The sequence below is a fragment of the Cyprinodon tularosa genome, unplaced genomic scaffold (genome assembly GCF_016077235.1).
Source record: "Cyprinodon tularosa strain WSP-4 unplaced genomic scaffold, ASM1607723v1 ctg187, whole genome shotgun sequence".
Taxonomy (NCBI): Eukaryota; Metazoa; Chordata; class Actinopteri; order Cyprinodontiformes; family Cyprinodontidae; genus Cyprinodon; species Cyprinodon tularosa.
This window is the reverse complement of record NW_024038657.1, coordinates 2,085,529-2,102,101: the sequence shown is the minus strand read 5'-3', so window position 1 is coordinate 2,102,101 and position 16,573 is coordinate 2,085,529.

The window sequence follows — 16,573 nt, the reverse complement described above, 5'->3', positions numbered from 1 at the left end:
CTTAATGTTATTGTTGGGATCCTCAGGCTTGCCCACCAGAGGGCGCCGAGGATCCCCTTCTGGAAACCTGTCTCTGGTCTGAAGCTCTGGGAGAGCTGCATCACAGGAAACCTGTCTCTAGCCTGAAGCTCTAGGTGAGCTTAACCTGCTGATCTGCCCTGGTGAGCCAACCTGAAGGTTCCTATGTGGAATCACCCTGAAGAATCCTATGTGGATATTCCCTGTTGTTCTCTGCAATGAGCTGGAAGCTCACCCTGAAGAATCCTATGTGGATTTTCCCTGTTTTCTGCAATGAGCTGGAAGCTCAGCCTGAGGAATCCTATGTGGATATTCATCCAGAGCTCTTAGAGTAGATTGTGGTTCTTTGTAAACTGGTTCCATCTCTGGAGAATTGGATGGTCCCATAGACATTGATACCGTCTACGTCGTTTGCCTTGCAACAGCAAAACAAACTCTGTCACTTAGATTCAGCAAGAAGGTTCCGGGTTTGAGCCCGGGGGTCTTTCTGCATGGAGTTTGCATGTTCTCCCTGTATGGTTCCCTCCAGGTACTCCGGCTTCCTCCCACAGTCTAAAAACATGACTGCTAGATCAACTGGCTTCTCTAAATTCTCCTTAGTTATGAGTGTGTGCGTAAATGGTTGTTTGTCCTGCGATAGACCGGCAACCTCTCCAGGGTGTACCCTGCCTCTCGCCCATTGACAGCTGGAGATAGACGCCATCAGCCCTCATTACACCAGCCGGAATAAGCATGATGGATAATGGATGGATGGATAGAAGCTCAAGCTCCTCCTATTTGATGAAGCACAGGTGCATCTCAAATGCTTTGTGGTCAGCTCTCTGCGGTGGAAATCACAATTGACACTGTGTTAAATGCACCAATATCACACATTAATACATGAAAGTACTTTTGAAGGGATTGATATTATCCAATGCTAAATAACATTACTTAAATTGTGTTACCTAACAAGAAAGGTGATTGAAATTGTTTGCTTTGAAAAGAGAATAGGACGTGATATCATATTGTTGCTGATCAATTTATGACACCAATGGATATACAGTAAGCTATAATAACAAAACATATTACCGTAATATTAAGTTATATTCATGATTTGGTTCTATAAAACTGGCATTTTAAACAGAATCAAGATACATTTGGAATAAAATAGGCTGTTTATAAAGTGTAATACCCAAGTCTAGTCTTTATTTAACTGATTACTTTTCTAAAGAATCTACATGTAGTGGAAAGAAATGTCCCCAACCATCAGATATTATACTATAAAGCAACTCTACATTCTATAGTGGCCATGAATTAATCCACAAGGAAACTGCAAGACAGGCTAAATCCATTGAAATCTAAAAGCTAATCAGATCATCCTCCCTCATTATCAGGCACACTCTTCAGCAGAGTCGTGTCCTATAGCTCTTGAACTCAGCAGCAGTTATGGGCAAACTGAATCCTATTAAGCATTAGAGTAGAGAGGGGTTCCTTGCCCAATCTGGCATGTCATCCCTTCCCCCACTATGTCCTTCTGCCCTTTTTTCTTCCCCCTCCTTTTATGTGCTTATCTGTCTGCCCCTCTAACACTCTCTGTTGCTTATTGTAGCGATCCATTTTTAGATGCTGCGTAAACCACAAGACTGTCGCAGCCAAACCAACTAACAGATGTGGACAAAACATCCTATTCCTGCCTAGTTTTCCCCATCCGTTTGCTGCTTTTGGCCCTGGGGGAGATGGAACATGACTAACACACACACCCAGACTCACACACATTCTCTTGACATCCTCCCTCTCATCCCCCAAAGAAATAATGAAAGAAGAGAAGAGCTGGAGAGTAAAAATTTGCTAGGAGGGGAGAAGGAAAGGCTGTGATGAGTTAAAAGAGAAGGTGGGTGGAGAGATGAGTGGGTGTCCTTTATACTCCTAAAAAGGAGTGGGAGGAGTGGTTATGTGGTTGGTTGAGTCAGCCCATGAGTAGTATGTGACTCACAAAAACAGGAAGTAGTGCATGCTGCTTGTTTAGTGGGAGTAGGGCTGTATTTATGTGATATTCCCAACACACACAGAATAAAGCAAGTTCTTACATTACCTTCTTTCACTTTTATTTTGAATTGGTTACTGACTCATTGCCCCAATTTTCCTTTTTAAATAGTTTCCTTTCCACATCCTGAGATTTTTGGCTGAGTTCAGGCGGTTGAACAATGAGTTGTACAATGAGTCAACCTGTTGAAATTGTAAAGCCAGAAATTTTTTTTACCATATTTGAATCTTTGTCTGCCCACAACCAGAAGGTTTCTACATTCTAATATACACAATTTTGTATTAATTTATCAATGGGAATGAAAACTTAAAAATGTGTGCATTTAGTTAATAGAATCTAAATATCTTTTACAGTCGAACAGTAGGGAAATCGAGGTGCAACAGCAACATCTTGAGCCTATAGGTAAACGAAAAGAAGAAAAAGTATTAAAGATACACTATATTGCCAAAAGTATTTGCTCACCCATCCAAATTATTGGAATCAGGTGTTCCAATCACTTCCATGGCCACAGGTGTATAAATTCAAGCACCTAGGCATGCAGACTGTTTTTACAAACATTTGTGAAAGAATGGGTCGCTCTCAGGAGCTCAGTGAATTCCAGCGTGGAACTGTGATAGGATGCCACCTGTGCAACAAATCCAGTCGTGAAATTTCCTCGCTCCTAAATATTCCACAGTCAACTGTCAGCTGTATTATAAGAAAATGGAAGTGTTTGGGAACGACAGCAACTCAGCCACGAAGTGGTAGGCCACGTAAACTGACGGAGCGGGGTCAGCGGATGCTGACGCGCATAGTGCGAAGAGGTCGCCAACTTTCTGCAGAGTCAATCACTACAGACCTCCAAACTTCATGTGGCCTTCAGATTAGCTCAAGAACAGTGCGCAGAGAGCTTCATGGAATGGGTTTCCATGGTCGAGCAGCTGCATCCAAGCCATACATCACCAAGTGCAATGCAAAGCGTCGGATGCGGTGGTGTAAAGCACGCCGCCACTGGACTCTAGAGCAGTGGAGACGCGTTCTCTGGAGTGACGAATCGCGCTTCTCCATCTGGCAATCTGATGGACGGGTCTGGGTTTGGCGGTTGCCAGGAGAACGGTACTTGTCTGACTGCATTGTGCCAAGTGTAAAGTTTGGTGGAGGGGGGATTATGGTGTGGGGTTGTTTTTCAGGAGCTGGGCTTGGCCCCTTAGTTCCAGTGAAAGGAACTCTGAATGCTTCAGCATACCAAGACATTTTGGACAATTCCATGCTCCCAACTTTGTGGGAACAGTTTGGAGCTGGCCCCTTCCTCTTCCAACATGACTGTGCACCAGTGCACAAAGCAAGGTCCATAAAGACATGGATGACAGAGTCTGGTGTGGATGAACTTGACTGGCCTGCACAGAGTCCTGACCTCAACCCGATAGAACACCTTTGGGATGAATTAGAGCGGAGACTGAGAGCCAGGCCTTCTCGTCCAACATCAGTGTGCGACCTCACAAATGCGCTTCTGGAAGAATGGTCAAAAATTCCCATAAACACACTCCTAAACCTTGTGGACAGCCTTCCCAGAAGAGTTGAAGCTGTTCTAGCTGCAAAGGGTGGACCGACGTCATATTGAACCCTATGGATTAGGAACGGGATGTCACTTAAGCTCATATGTGAGTCAAGGCAGGTGAGCAAATACTTTTGGCAATATTGTGTATATTAAAAACAAACAAAAGGAAGAATTACATACTGTAGCACAAAAATCATACCTTATACGTACTGTGCACTTATCAGAAATAGCGCACAATCATTTAAAAAAACTACAATATACACGTGGGGTTCAAGGGGTTTGAAACCGTCTAAGTAGCAATTCAGATGCAAACAATTTTTTGGACGTGATGCCAGGAGTGTTTGTACGAACAAATTCACTCTTAAATCCCTCATGAGTAAAATAGGTGAAAATGTCACATTTAAAATTTTTCTCCTATTTTTAATCTTCTCTCAGGCACAAACAAATTTTACGAGTGCTCCAGACTTGACGTAGGAGTCTTGTGCAATCAGTCAGCTGTTATCCAAACCTACTTTCATTTTTTTTAACTAAATTACTACTTTATTGATACTTAGAAGTAAATTTCCATTTTATTTGGCTACATCATTATATATTATGCAACTCTGCAATCATGAATTACAGTTTTGTTTGCTGATGAAGGAACTAATTGTCACTACATCTGCAACTGGCATATTGGTGTCCAGGGGACACTGGTTTAATTTGCTGTTATTTCGCCTAAAGAAAGAACAGTCAGTGAGCTCTATGTAAGATCAAAGTAGTTAGCGTTATCCGAATAGTGCTGGCAATAAGGAAAAAGCTAGTAAGTGGAAGCAGGAAGTGCATTTAGGATATGGACCTGACATGCAGTTGCCCACAGCCCTTTGTGTGACAGGACATACATGCACAGCGGATTATTTCTTCAAACATAGTCTCAGTAACATGCTAATCTACACAACTTAATATGTTTTATAAGGCAGTGCTTTAGCTGTTACCTACATTTGTGTAACATTGAGAGTTTGACAAGCATCATTCATGTGTCTCTTCCATCTGGTATGACGTTCGTCAACTGAAGGCTGACTGGATTTAGCACAGCAGTCCTTACCTATCCTTGTTTCTTACTGTTGATCCTTTTCAGTTATTTGGATTGAGCCTGAGCATGAACATCCCATTTATACCCTCAATAAGGGTCTGACCCCGTATGAGTTGATGATTGTCTCCCCCTTATGGTCGGGAGCACTTCCCTAATACAAAGCTAGTTTTCAGCTTTTCTTAACTTGCTAAACTTGCAATGTTTTTGCTACATGCAAAACATTTTATTTGCATGTTTTAGTTTCTTGTTGTTAGGATTATTTATGTATTGCAGTGGGTTTCGTGTTTGCAAGGCAGTTAGATTTTGCTGCTCTTTTTTTATGTGATTGCAACATTTTTCCTTTGCAGCATTTTTTTCTTTTTTTTCTGATTTTGTATTATCCTAGCTTTTGTGTTTGCCATTCTCATTTTTTATGTTTGTGTGTTTAATTTTTGGAGTTTGCAGGAGTTTTTAATTTTGAGATGAAATTATGTATTTGCATAGTTTTTGCCCCCACTTCAGTCAAAGTATGATATTAGCTTGTTAAAAAAACAACATGGGACTTGTCAGTGGGAGACGTCTGTGCTCTTCAGCTGGAAATATAATTATTATTCTAAGGACTCCCCTCAATGGTTTCAAATTTCAATGGGACAAACAAACAAACAAACAAACCTGAACAAATAAATAAAATTTAACGAGTCTAATAAAAGGGTTTTTATTTTAAAATATTCTTTAGTGGAGTAAAAAAAATTATGCAAGCATAACCCTTAGCCTAACCCACATCATTTCTACTTAAAAACAAGTAACTGAGTATAAATACTTTGTCTTGTTTTATTGTTTCAGTACTTTAACTGAGTATTTATATTTCTGACGACTTTGTCTCATTCTTCCTATATTTAAAGAGAAATATATGTACTTTCTAATCCTTACTGTCTTCTTTCTTCTATACATGTTTATTATGATTACTCTTGGTAAAGAGTAATGGTCTGTTTTGAGCTTATGCATGATAACAACCCTACTGCATGGTCTCAAATATGTAATTTCTGGGAAACCGAGCTATTACAAAATAAGATAATATTTTAAAATTCAGTACACATGGATACACAGTGCATCCATGGTGTCTTATACACCATGTAAAAATGTGAAGTTTACAAAGTGTATGTTGTCCCAGTTCATGTCTTATATAGTCTTACATCCTGTACTTATATGTGGGGTTTTGTTAAACTGCCTTATTTTATTAGTTTCATTGTGTGGTACCCAAGCAGCACATTCAGTAATAATTAATCCCCCAGATTTAATATTATTTGCTAAATATACTATATGCAACACTTCATTCTTATTTACATCATCCAAAATAAATTGAGGTCAGAAAATGTGGGTGTTGCTGTCTAATATATTTGTTGTAATCCTACCAATAGATGGCAGACTAAGGTTGGATTTGTGAAGCAACATTCAGGCCACCATGAAACCGAAAACACTCCATCTTGTGGTGATCCTTGTGCACGATTCTGAATTGCTATGTGGGGCAGTTTTATGTATATTTATTCCCTTCTTTTACAGCTAGTTTAGAAATAGAGGAATCGTTTATTTTCATCAATAACCACCTGAAAGATGTGGCCTTTATATTGATGCAGCTCTCGCTCCATTTGTCACACTTGTAAATCTCAGCCTTACTGTGGTTGATGTTGATGTCTTCTGGCAGCTGCCAAAAATATTTGTAATCATGCCCAGCAGAGGGTAGTCTTACACTTAGAAAATGAACCAAGCACCAACTCCTCAATGGGATTTCATTTGAAGTAGCTCTTTTGTTACAGGGGAAAAGAGAAACTGCAATAAAAATCCTTGATGGTATTTGTCCATCACATAACTGTTCCTCTATTAGCAACATAGGAAAATTAGGAAAACTCTAAAAACTCTTTGATTTGAATGACTAAATATTAGCGCTGCAGGTTTCATATACTGGAAGATAATTTAGAAGATATTGCACAGTTGGATATTTGTAAAATTCACGAGCCTTGGCTTTATTGCATAATTTAATTAGGGTCATTAGTCCCTTTAAGCAACTATAGTTAGGTCTATATTGGAAGAAAGACGGGGAAGCAAAATAGGCCTGTCAGTCAGAGGGATGAGCATATGTTCAGAGGGGTTGGAAGGACTAATATACAAGAGTCACCTTGGTGATGGTGCATCTGGAGTTTTTGAATTTACTCTCTGTCCCGCCTGATTGATTCAAAGAGAAAGGACCTGCTTACCCACTTTCAGTGCTGTCACCTCGTTTCTTGGCAGATGCAGTCCCAAGAGAAGGTGGCTGGCTTGTGCAGCATCTGTGCTGGTTACTTATTGAAGTGCTCTGAGGTGAGTTTTATCACGGCCTTTTATTCCTATGGGGAACAAAGAGCAGATTCTTCAAGCCGAGCGCTGAAGAGAGATGAGCAAATCAACAAATAAGCACCAGGCTTTACTGACTTGCACACAGAAACAGGTGCTTAGCTCATCTGCAGGGCTGAGTCACTTCAAAAATAAATGTTGTAATCAAAAAAACAAAAATGTTGTTTTACTGATTGCATTTCAGCAGCATTGCTGGGTCAGGCATATTGGAAATAGTGGATTCTTGCTTTTCATCCATGAGAAGACTATATTAGCATGTGTAAACTATGGCCAGACAGTGACATTTTTAGGAATACCATCTAAAACGTGGAAAGAATCAAGATTATTAAATATTCAACAGTCTACATTTGATACATTGGGAGCCTATATTAACTTAACAGCTGGTTGTTATTTCTTTATTAAAGCGATCACAATTAAACACATTATGAAATAACTTACAGTGAGGAAAAAAAGTATTTAGCACCCTGCTATTTTGCAAGTCCTCCCACTTAGAAATCATGGAGGGGTATGAAATTTTCATTGTAGGTGCATGTCCACTGTGAGCGCCATAATCTAAAAAGATATAATCCAGAAATCACAATGTATGATTTTTAAACTATTTATTTGTATGATACAGTTGCAAATAAGTATTTGAACCCCCCTCCTATTACCTAGAATTCCTACCCTCAAACACTTTTTAGTCTGCCTTCAAAATTTCCACCTCCTCTTAATTTATTATCCTAAATTAGATGCACCTGGGGCTGCTCAGTGGGCAGTGGGTAGCACTGCTGCTTTGCAGCAAGAAAGTTCCGGGTTTGATTCCCTGCCCGGGGTCTTTCTGCATGGAGTTTGCATGTTTGCCTTGTATGGTTCTCTCCAGGCATGTTCTTCCTGTGAATGTATGGGTTCTCTCCGGGTACTCCGGCTTCCTCCACATGACTCTTAGGTTAATTGGCTTCTCTAAATTCACCTTAGGTGTGCCTGAATGGTTGTTTGTCCTATTTGTCTCTGAGTTGCCCTGCGATGGACTGGCGACCTGTCCAGGGTGTACCTCCCCTCTCACCCGTAGACCGCTGGAGATAGGCACCAGGAACCCTTGCGACCCCGCTTGGGATAAGCGTGAAAGAAAATTGATGTGTGGATAGATACATCTTTTTGAGGTCGTTAGCTGCATAAATACACCTGTCCACCCAATACAATCAATACGAATCCAACAACAAAAATGGCCAAGATTAAATAGCTGTCCAAAGACACTAGAGACAAAATTTTACACCTCTTCTAGGCTGGAAAGGGCTACAGGTAAATTGCCAAGCAGCTTGGTAAAAAAAGGTCCACTGTTGGAACAATCATTAGAAAATGGAAGACGCAAAATTGACTGTAAATCTCCCTCGGACTGGGGCTCCATGCTAAACTCAGCTCTTGGAGTATCAATAATCCTAAGAAAGGCGAGAAATCAGCCCAGAATTATATGGGAGGAGCTGGTCAATGACCTGAAAAGAGCTGGGACCTCCGTTTTCAAGGTTACTGTTGGTAATACAATAAGACGTCATGGTTTGAAACATGCATGGCACGGAAGGTTTCGTTGCTTAAACCAGCACGTCAACGCCCTAATTAAGTCTGCCAATGACCATTTAGATGATCAAGAGGAGTTATGGGAGAAAATCATGTGATCAGATGAGACCAAAAAATAACTTTTTGGTCATAATTCCACTAACCATGTTTGGAGGAAGAAGAAAGATGAGTACCGTGCCAAGAACACCATCCCTACTGTGAAGCATGGGGTTGGTAGCATCATGCTTTGGGGGTGTTATTCTGCACATGGGACAGGGTGACTGCACTGTATTAAGGAGAGGATGACCAGGGCCATGTATTGAAAGTTTTTTGGGAAAAAAGGATGGTTCGTGGCTGGGTCTTCCAGCATAACAATGACCCAAAGCACACAGCCAGGATAACCAAGGAGTGGCTCTGAAAGAAGCATATCAAGGTTCTAGCATGGCCTAGCCAATTTCCAGACCTAAACCAAATAGAGAATTTTTGGAGGGAGCACAAACTTTGTGTTTCTCAGCGACAGCCCAGAAACCTGACTGATCTAGAGAATATCTGTATGGAGGGCCAAAGTTAGCCTTTAATGCCATCTTTGAAGCCTTTAATGCTGTCTTGAACACGATTTACTTTGTTCAAAACATTATTTTCCAATCTGTTCTAAAGATGTTTTTATATTTCTGCAAACTCACTGTAAAATAAAAGAGATTACTATCTCACCAGTAAAACATGCACATGTACTGATATTAACTTCACCGATCATTACCTAAATAATAACAATTACTCCTTTAATTCTTGTTTTTCTGTGAATTTAATGATCTAATCTTGGCATTTTTGTGTCTCTGTTGGCCAGCTTGCATCACATTGTGTTGAATTTGCCTCTCTGTTCTCTTTAGCAGGGATTTATTGTCGCTTCCACTTTGTTTTAATAATTTTCTCACTTTGTGGGGAGTTTGTATCTCTTTGTAGCAATTCTGTTTTTGACTATAATCATTTAAAAGTCTCTTTATGCTTGTTTTGCTCTCATACTCATACTTTTATTTTCCCACTATGTCTCCTTGTATAAATTAATAAAGCCCTATTTGTGTTCATCTGTTAAATAACACACATTCTCAGTCTTTGTTCAGTGACTAAATAGAGCAGGACTGTGGGATTTGACAATCTTGATTATTCTCTGAGTCAGCATCCAAGCTGATAAAGTGGTGATGTCCCATAGTGGTGTTCCGAGTCATATCAGTTGACTGATCCCTTTTCTGATATCAGGATATCCGTCTGTGGTCTTGACCACATCACAGAGTTTGGTATCCTTTGCCAGCGGGTGTCAGGTACCTTCCTATTGATAAATGATTTGAGTTGCAGAAGCCAGACTATGGCACTGCCACCCACAGGGACCTGGGCCAGACGGACGGGTCCATTTATAATGCCAAGGGGCCCCAGTAGATGCATTAACTATTAAAGCGTGGTTATCTAGGGGTAATGGTACGCTAGCAGCACTGAAACACACTACTGCAAGAGAAGGTGCCACTGTAATGTTGATGTATTGGCCCTTATTTTGTGGGAATGAGTATTTGTTGAATGTCACACATCCTCGGAAAAAAAATAAAACATTTCCTTTTGCCAATATATTAACATAAGTACAAAAAAGTTAATGATTCATCCCTGAAAGATGTGGACAGCTCTTTGGGTAATAAACGGGAAAAAAACACTAAATCGGAATTGATAGTCCAATTTAAGTCAATTTTTATTGTTTTCTTTGAGTAACAGGGTTTTCCAAAAGAAGTTTCACACAGGTTTATTTATTAATGAGCAACCATTGCAGATTAGGATGAGTCGTGGTTGGTAAGCTAGTAGTGTGACACCAGTTTCCTCTCTTGCCAAATGTACACAGACCCATCGGTGAAGGGTTTAATAAATCACCTCCTGCTTATTGGTTTATGTATCAGAGTATGAACAGGTGTTTTTGTTGGTGGGGTCCTAGAATAAAGCTCTTTAAAAGAAATCCAAAGTATCAGCTGCTTAATAGATTATTTAGTTGACATCATGAAATTTACAAAACCTTGAACCTATTTATGACTGAAACTCTTTTCTGTTGGGTGTTTTTTTAAATAAAACTCAGCTGTGCCAGGGCATCAAAAACTACACACCAATAGAGGAAATCAGAAAATTTTAAAGCTCTGACATTTTTTATATATATCAGAATAAAAAAGAAAAAAAGAAAAACTTAGACTTTCATTAATCGCAGAAAACAGACAACAACCCCTGTTTACAGAACCCAGCCTTTTAAAGCATTGGACTAAACCACTTCTAATTTACAGGTGGAAACAACATTTATTTTGAACTTGAGAAACAGTTAACCAAGTCAGACATCAAGGAAAAACAAAACAACAAACACATTAACATTGAACTTTAAAAAAAATAAAGCTAAACAATAATCTAAACCAAAACTTAACTCAGAACATTTACCTTCCCAGTTAGTGGGGACTTTCCTCATGAGGCAGATTAGAAAACCTCAGCTCCTTGTCAGCACTGCTCATAGGCGATCTTCCATAGCAACTCGTGAGCAGAGGTCCTCAAAGAAAAGGAGAGTGATGAGAAAAACAACAGATAATAAAGTTACATTAATAAATGGATGTTATGGTTTAACCTTGCCCAAAATACTCTACTTTTGAAAGAGAGAGATAATGCACATATAAAGGAAGCCATCTATGTTAAGAGAGAAAAACCAACTTTAAACAGAGGTGGTGGACTCAGATTCCAGCTTCCAAAAACATACAATTCAATCATAGACATGATCCCTTCCAGATATCACCAAACCCCCCACCCCATCACAGAGGAACGAGGGACCTACCCACCCCAGCCGGTGAACAATACCTCCTTAACGACCAACCCTTAACAATCATAGACAGGTTTCAGGTATTACAGGAGACAATCCCCCCCTTAATGGCAATCCCCCCTTTAACGACCGACCCCTAGAATCATAGACAGTTTCAGATATTACAGGCTAACGTGGGAACTAACGACCCATTCATCGGTTACCATTGCATGTTTCCAAGCGATACAAGGCGTTGTCTATATAAGACTCAAACTCACTGCGGATCCAGACATTTGAATTGAGAAAGCTTCCTGGAGAGGTGGCGAAACGTCTTCAAATCTTGAAAACCAAGTCCAGTGGATTTTTTGAATTTTTACGGAATGCAATATAAAGCACCTGTCAGTGGGGGGCTAAATCCCTTACAGGCATTTTCACCTAAAAGTTTAGAAAAATATACACCAAAATAATGTGATTGTTAATTGAAACTGGCTGATTTCATAAAAAGAAAAAATCTTTATGCTATACTGTTTGTTAAATCCTTGAGATTGCTTAAAGACTTAGATATTAGACAGACCCTTACATACTCTACCCATTCCCTTCTCTAAACCTTTGAAAACATGCAAACTACAGCATATAATAATAAAAAACAACTTTACAAATGATTGACTTAGTGTTTATAAAAAACATGCAACTTTTTATATTTGAATTTGTAAAACATTTTGAAAAAAACCCAACAATGATTGTTCCTTTTATTTAATTTTGCACTGCATTGTGTTGGTCTAGCACATAAATTGACTATAGATTCACTGCCCTTCTACCGGTAATCTCAATGTTGCTCATTGACTCTCCTCTGTTATTTTATCCATTTAAAACACTCCATTCTGGTACCTTCTGTGTCACCTGTGACTATCTTATCAGAATCTTTTCACTTCATAAATATTCTTACATTAACTTTTTGTATTAGTGTAAACATACCAATAAAGAAACACTGACATAATGATATGTCCAACACATAATTTTATGTGGCTGTGTTATTTAAGTGTAACCGACACACTATTATTACACTCCTTGTAGAAACACAAAATTATTACATTATAGGACATTATGTACATAATACATAATGTTTACTCTTTCTCAGTGAAATAAAAAAACAAATTAAAACAAAAAAAACATTAACAGTCTTTCTTAGCTACATATTGTCTTCAGTGGAAGAGAAAAATAACATAACATAGAAGCAGCAATGAATGGGGATTTACCTCCAACTGACCTGAAATGATGTATTTATCTCCGGGCTCCCCCACAGCACGGCTAGTAAATGAAACAAAGACCTGAAAAGTGGAAATGGCAAACACCTAAATGACTTCCCATCTCTGCTGACTCAGGTGTTTTTTTTTACTTGTAAACATCCACAGTGAGGAAGTCCACATGATAAACCGATCAATATCTTCATCCTTTCCTGTTTTAACCGAGGAAGTCATGGATGCAGAGAAAAGTGGGAAAATTGATTCGAATGTATCCTTTACCAATCTTATTGTGCCACCCTTAGGCCTAGCTTTGTAAATGTGCCGTGAGATCTGACTGGCCTGAGGGACAGAGGAGCACCAGAATTGCAGCGATGAGCCATCCATCCTGTGTACCTGCAAGAAGAAGGAGGAAGCAAGCACCTGCTTGCTGAATAAATCATCACTTAGTTACTTCTGCTGTTGCAGTCCAATTAACTAAAGCGAAACCTGTGAATTCTTTTAGGTGGTATGATTAATTATAGTGCTGACAATACGCTCCGAAGCTCAACATATTCAAAAGGGCAAACAGCGATGGGTGTCTTTGCAGATTTTAGCCTCCTAAAAAGTACTATTTTATATTGATATAAAAAATAATCTTTTGCATATTTTTTTCTGACATATTTAATAAAGTCAACACCTCAACAGGCTGCGTAACACACACAAAAAAAAAAGTTATTAAAAAATCCGGAAATAAATTGCCTCAATGATCTCAAAAGTCTTCTAAAGCTATGTGTATTTAGCAAATAAAAATGTTTTTACTTCTGGGAGAATGTAATTATTTGTACAATTACTTCCTTCCAGCAAGTTTGGGAAGTAGCTCTTGCTCTCACCCTTCAGCTGAGTTAAGCAGCATCTAATCGAACAGAAAAAAAGAGGAGGTGAAAGGGAAAGGTTAACAGGACTGCCACAAAGGGCAGAAAGCAGAGGAAGTCTAGCCTTAAGTGTCACATCTGAGTCACTCTAAAGCTTATACAAGGAGACAATTAGGCCCGGTCAGTAATTAGGCCAACTCCAGAGGCTAGGCTCTCGCCTTAGCTTTCTGAGAGATTATAGCCCTTTCCAAGGCAACTATTTTAAGTGGATTCAAACCTTCAATCAATTATATGTTTGAGACTTGACATTTGACCGCAGCCATGTCAAATAGAAAGGTCAGAGATGATGTAACAGGTGAGAACAGAAGGAAGGGGAGACAATGTGGTGAATAAATGTGAAAAGGTCTGGTTCAAGTCTACCAATCTATGGTTTACTTTAAAAAGTCTTCTTTAGGTTTTTAAGCATGCAGGATCCCCTTCTTGTCCTTATATTTATAGAAAGCCTATATTTTCTAAGTAAAAACCGCTTAAAAAGGGAAATGTAGTTAACAATAGTAAAATTAAAATTCTTAATTTTTTATTTTTTATTTTATTTTAACATTGTACATAGCTTGTCTAGAATAAAGTACCTAAACTTGTAACTAGGACCTCAAAGAACTTCAACTTTAGAATGTAGAGGATTTGTTTGCATTAATGTTATCAGGATATTAAGGTATAATTAGGCCTTATTTGTCCACAAGACTGGTGTTTGAATAGCATTTTATTTTAACAGCAACCTTACTGTTTCGAATTTTGTTATTTTATTCAAAATGTTTCCTTCCAAGATACCTGATCAATTATTAAATGGAAATTAAATGAATGTAGAGTCATGTTATCAGAACTAGGGCTTATAAAAGTAAATGACAGATGCTAGAGTTAAGGCAGTGCAGAAATATCCTGGAGCTATGTAGTGCTCTCCCTCCCTTCTTATCTTAATTTTCTGAGAAGCATTTTAGATTTTCTGGTATATGAATTTACAATTTGAATAAAGTTGCCTTATTCTGTTTTTGGCTGCAATCAGGTAATGAGAATAGAGTGCATCATAGATGCAGGCACTGATAAAATATATACGCACTCGCTGTTAATTCAAACAAATCCATAAAGCTTGGACTATTTCTCGAAATAGATTACATCATAAAGCAGAGTTACTTACACATTCAAATAAGTGCTTAGTCAATTGCGGTCATGTTTTTAAAAGTGGATTACCAAAATTTTAAAATACCATTTAAAAATGATTTATTGATCTAAAATACTGCATTGATTGAAAATGGCTCCTCATGTCCTCCTTATTCAGTATGAATAAGCTTGAACTATTTCACAAAGAATATTTCATGGTGGGGGTGTATAAATAACTTTTTGTTCAGCTGGACAACATATGCAGATGCAAAAGTGATGTTTTCTACAAGAAGGTACTTAGAATATACTTATTGTTGAGGGTTTTCTCAAAGTTTTGTAGATCTTCTAAGCGCCTGTTCTGGATGATCCCTTCTCTTGTCATCTGTTGGGGGTAGCAGGAGCAGAACCGGTGACTCACAAAGAGCTATACAAGCTGATAAAAAAAGGCAGGCTCTGTTCTAGGGATTTCTGTAGAAGCTCAGAACACAACTTGTACAAGAAAGATACCTCATAAAATAAAGCAATGGAATCACCTGAACACCCTCTTAGTGAGTCTGCAATTTAAGAACTGTGTCTTGAGTAAGAGGACTTCTCCAGATCCTTACACAAGAGCCTTCCAGCCAGCTGCCACCTCTAATGAATTTATAAAAAAAAAAAAAAAAACATAATTTGAGTTACCACACCATTTCTTTTCCCTGGGGGATTAATAAAGTATTTATATATTAAATTGAACTGAATTAAATAGCGGGCAACATATTCAGTCTTTAGTTGTAATTAAAAGGCTGAGTGTCATATGTAGTAATGGGCTAGACGAATAAAATATCAATATAAATATACTTACAAATAAAACCTTCACTACCAGTGGTTTATATCTGATATGAGTAGGTATTTAAAGCTTGACCCTAAATACTGCTTTCAGACATAGGTTGTGGCTGAAATACCAGCCTTTTTATTATTGCATGTAGTTAAATCTTACATAATTTGATGTTTATTTTTAAAATCAAAGCTTCTTTTCTTTCAAAAATAAACCTGTCGTATTTATTGAAGTGCAGCCTTTAGACCAAATTTTTTTGGTAGTGTGATGAATTAAAAAAACAAACAAAAAAAAAACCTTTAACAAATGATAAACAAATTTGTTGGATTAGGTTGGTGCTGGATTTATTTTTACGGTTTGTACATAGTCATGAACACCAGCCTGAGAAAGCAACAATTTATGCCAATGCAGGAAGATAAAACCGCTTCTTTTTCTATTGCACAAAAGAACAGATGCGCTAATTGGAGTTTGATAGCACAATTACATGCCAAAATCACACATAAAATGTACAACACTCTTCCAAATGTGATAGCATATGTTGAGCTGAGAGAATGGTAACTGGCTCACTAATAATTGGCATTTATTCTTGCAAAAAATGAAACAAAATAACCCTTGCAAATCTTTATTATTTTATTAAAAAATATATAAATATGGATCACAGCATAAAAACACAGCTTGAATTCTTTATAGAGTAGAATGTACAGGATGTAAGACAATGATCATTTTCCATGTTGTAGAGATGTGGCTGTCCTTAATAGTTTCTTGTTTTCTGCTTTGTAGTCACATTTAAATGTTTTAATGCTTAAATATCATTTTGATGTCTGACAAAGATAAGCTGAGTAAATACACAAAAAAGGTTTCAAATGATGATTTAACCCATTAAGGGAAGAGTAATAAAACCAGCCTGTTTCCTTGTAAAAAGATAATTGTGCCTGTTGGATAACTTTGAATTAATTGTTACAAACCACACCCTCTTGATTATTTGAATGGAACCCTTCTGAAAGCATTGACATGGCATTTATATGAAAAGTCTGGTATGCTGTGAGCTAAAAAAAAACAAACAAACTTACTGCATTTTATCAGTGTGGAAAGACTCCAGCACACCCCAATTATCTACAAACTGACAAGTACAGGTGGCTTTATGAGAGAATTTCAAAGTGTA